A 4,884-nucleotide genomic window follows, 5' to 3' on the forward strand; every position below is an offset into this window, starting at 1 on the left:
CAAACACACACACACTCCCCCCACCCCCCAAATACACACACACTCCCCCACCCCCAAACACACACACACTCCCCCACCCCCCCAAACACACACACACTCCCCCACCCCCCAAACGCACACACTCCCCCACCCCCAAACACACACACACTCCCCCACCCCCCCCAAACGCACACACTCCCCCCAACCCCCAAACACACACACACTCCCCCACCCCCCCAAACGCACACACTCCCCCCAACACCCAAACACACACACACTCCCCCACCCCCCCAAACACACACACACTCCCCACCCCCCCCAAACGCACACACTCCCCCACCCACAAACACACACACACTCCCCACCCCCCCAAACGCACACACTCCCCCACCCCCAAACACACATACGCTCCCCCACCCTTAAAACACACAAACACTCCCCCCACCCCCAAACACACACACACTCCCCCACCCCCCACACACACTCCCTCCCACGCATATCCTCACCTACAACATTCACACATACACTTTCGCCAACACACAACATTTGTGTGTGTGGGCAGCACGGTAGCATTGTGGATAGCACAATTGCTTCACAGCTCCAGGGTCCCATGTTCGATTCCGGCTTGGTCACTGTCTGTGCGGAGTCTGCACATCCTCCCCGTGTGTGTGTGGGTTTTCTCCGGGTGCTCCGGTTTCCTCCCACAGTCCAAAGATGTGCAGGTTAGGTGGATTGGCCGTGATAAATTGTCCTTAGTGTCCAAAATTGCCCTTAGTGTTGGGTGGGATTACTGGGTTATGGGGTTATGGGGATAGGGTGGAGGTGTTGACCTTGGGTAGGGTGCTCTTTCCAAGAGCCGGTGCAGACCCGATGGGCCGAATGGCCTCCTTCTGCACTGTAAATTCTATGATTCTATGAACATGCTCCATCCGGCACATGCACACACTTCTGCCCCCCCCACACACACACACCCCCCAAACACACGCACACACACCCTCAGCACATACGCACACACACCCGCCCCGCCTCCACACTCACACACTTCCCCCCACACGTCCCTCCCACCACACACACACTCTCTCCAGCACCACACCAACATACATCTTCCCTCCATTCGCACACACTCTACACCACACACATGCTCTCCCCCACGCCCACACACATGCACACACGCACACCCCATACACACACACACTCTCCCTCCACATACTCACAGTCGCCCACACACACTTCCCCGCAACACAGACACATTCCCCCAGCAGACTGTCTCTTGCATTGCGCGCACAGACACACTTACCCCCACACACATTCCCCCAGCACTCACACAAACACCCAATACACACACACACACACACACTGCTCCCCACCCAGACACACACTACCCCCCAGCAGACGCCCCCCCCAATGCGTACACTTACACTCCCCCTCAACACACACATTCCTCCATACACTTCCCCTAGTGCACGCACACACACAGACACACACTCCCCACACAGACACACACAACCCCCGAGCAGACATCCCCCATGCTCACACACACACTCTCCCAACACACTTCCCAGTACACCGACACAATACACCCAAAGTACACGCGCACCCAACACACACAGACACACACACCCAATGCGTGCGCACAAACACACTCCTCCCCCCCACATACACACTTTCCCCAGCCCACACACACACTCCCCACCCAGCCACACACTACCACAGCAGGCACCTCCATGAGCACACACACACGCTCCCCCCCCCCACACACACACTCATTCCCCCCACCCCCCAAACACACACACTCCCCCCCACATACACATTTCCCCCAGCACACACACACTCCCCCCCCACACACACACCCTCACTCCCCAAACACACACACACTCCCCCCCACCCCCAAAACACACACACACTCACCCCACATACACACATCCCCCAGCACGCACATACTCCCCCCACACACACATTCCCCCCACGCCCCCCAAACACACACACTCCCCCCACATACACACTTCCCCCAGCACACACACACTCCCCACCCAGACACACACTACCCCCAGCACACACACCCTTCATGAGCACACACACACTCCCCCCCATACACACACACACTCCCCACCCAGACACAACTTCCCCCAGCACACACACACTCCCCCCCATACAAACACACACTTCCCCCAGCACCCACACACTCCCCCCCCCATACACACACACTCCTCCCCAGACACACACACACTACCCCCAGCACACACACACTCCCCCCATACACACACTTCCCCAGCACACACACACTCCCCCCATACAAACACACACTTCCCCCAGCACATACACACTCCCCCCATACAAACGCACACTTCCCCAGCACACACACACTCCCCCCATACACACACACACTCCCCCCATGCACACACACACTCCCCCCATATAAACACACACTTCCCCAGCACACACACACTCCCCCCCATACACACACACACTCCCCCCCATACACACACACTCCCCCCCATACACACACACACTCCCCCCCCCCATACACACACACACTCCTCCCCATACAAGCACACACTTCCCCAGCACACACACACTCCCCCCATACAAACACACACTTCCCCCAGCACACACACTCCCCCCATACAAACACATACTTCCCCATACACACACACACTCCCCCCCATACACACACACACTCCCCCCAAACAAACACACACTTCCCCCAGCACACACACACTCCCCCCCATACACACACACACTTCCCCAGCACACACACACACACTCCCCCCATACACACACACACTCCCCCCCATACAAACACACACTTCCCCAGCACACACACACACTCCCCCGCCATACACACACACACTCCCCCCCATACACACACACTCCTCCCCATACAAACGCACACTTCCCCCGCACACACACACTCCCCCCCATACACACACACACTCCCCCCATACACACACACACTACCCCAGCACACTCCCCCCATACACACACACACTACCCCCAGCACACACACACTCCCCCCATACAAACACACACTTCCCCAGCACACACACACTCCCCCCCCATACACACACACACTCCCCCCATACACACACTTCCCCCAGCACACACACACTCCCCCCATACACACACACACTTCCCCAGCACACACACACTCCCCCCCATACAAACACACACTTCCCCAGCACACACACACACTCCCCCCCCCCCATACACACACACTCCTCACCCACTCACACACACACGACCCCCAGCAGACCCCCCCCCCCGCAATGAGCACACTCCCCCCCTCCTACTGCCCCAACCCCCCCCCCCCCCCCCGAGATCAACGATTGAGGATCCTTCCGCCAAAATGCAGCTTATATTTGCTGTGTTTCGCTGGGGTTTGTCGCCCTCCCCTTCTTGAGGGAACTTCACTGAAAACCATCCGTCCCTCACTCGAGACCACTGCAGAGAGATCCCCTCTGACAATAAAACAACTGGACCCCCTAATCTGCCAGGCATCATACCGCCCCAACTTTATAAAACCTGCCAACTATTTACCCAACCTATTTATCCTATTGAGCAGCCCGACACGCACACACACCCAATCCGGCGAAGCAGCTACACCAAAACTAACTCCTGTGCCAGCAATCTTCAATTTGTGAATCGGACCCACTGTTGGAATGAACTCTTTGGGCGATAAGCATGAAATTTACTGTTAGTTGTTTTATTTAATGGAGGCATCCATTTAAATTCGTAATGTTGCCTCACCGTGCTGACTGGCTATTAAACTGTTAAGTTTTGCTCTGGGGCTTCATATCCGAGAGTGTTGCCAGCCCAAGCTGTCACGCAATTAAAAACGGAGCCCCTGCCCTGCCACAACTACCGCCTTTCTCCGCCAGGGCTCGCTGTGTTGGTTTCAAAGCCCAATTTCGCTGGGGAATATTTGTGTTACTATTTTTACCATCAGAGTGAAGCGTTTTGTCAAATTATTTTATTCTTTTCCAGAGCCGGTCGCTTGCCATTCAACGTATGAATCGATGTTTATATTTAAAGCGGCTGCCTTCGCCTGGTCTTTTGCACAAAGGAATCCTGAACCTTAAATAGTCTTTTTTTTTAAACCGACATTTTTCCCAACTCGAAGTTGAGCAGTTTGATTTGTCTTTCCCTTGGCAGCGGACGTGTTCCTGAATCCTGGCAGCCTGACACCCCCCACCCCCACACCTCTGTCTCCCCCCCCCCCCCCCCCACCCACACCACTATGCCTCCCCCTCCCCACCCCCACCCCTCTGTCTCCCCCACCCCTCTGTCTTCTCCCCACCCCACCCCTCTGTCTCCCCCCCACTCCACCCCACCCCTCTGTCTCCCCCCCACTCCACCTCACCCCTCTGTATCTCCCCCACCCCACCCCACTGTCTCTCCACCACCACCCCCACCCCTCTGTCTCCCCCACCCCTCTGTCTCCCCCCCACCCCCACACCTCTGTCTCCACCCCCCCACCCACACCACTCTGCCTCCCCCCTCCCCACCCCACTCCTCTGTCTCCCCACCCCTCTGTCTTCTCCCCACCCCACCCCACCCCTCTGTCTCCCCCACCCCACCACACCCCTCTGTATCTCCCCCACCCACACCCCTCTGTCTCCCCCCCACCCCTCTGTCTCACCCCCACCCCTCTGTTTCCTCCCCCACCCCCACCCCTCTGTCTCCCCCCACCCCCACCCCCACCCCTCTGTCTCCCCCAACCCCACCCCTCTGTCTCCCCCACCCCCACCCCTCTGTCTCCCCCCCACCCCTCTGTCTCCCCCACCCCCACCCCTCTGTCTCCCCCCCACCCCCGCCCCTCTGTCTCCCCCCACCCCTCTGTCTCCCCCCACCCCACCCCTCTGTCTCCCCTCCACTCCCACTCCTCTGTCTCCCCCCTCCCCACCC

The sequence above is a fragment of the Scyliorhinus torazame genome, chromosome 10 (genome assembly GCF_047496885.1).
Source record: "Scyliorhinus torazame isolate Kashiwa2021f chromosome 10, sScyTor2.1, whole genome shotgun sequence".
NCBI classification, from domain to species: Eukaryota; Metazoa; Chordata; class Chondrichthyes; order Carcharhiniformes; family Scyliorhinidae; genus Scyliorhinus; species Scyliorhinus torazame.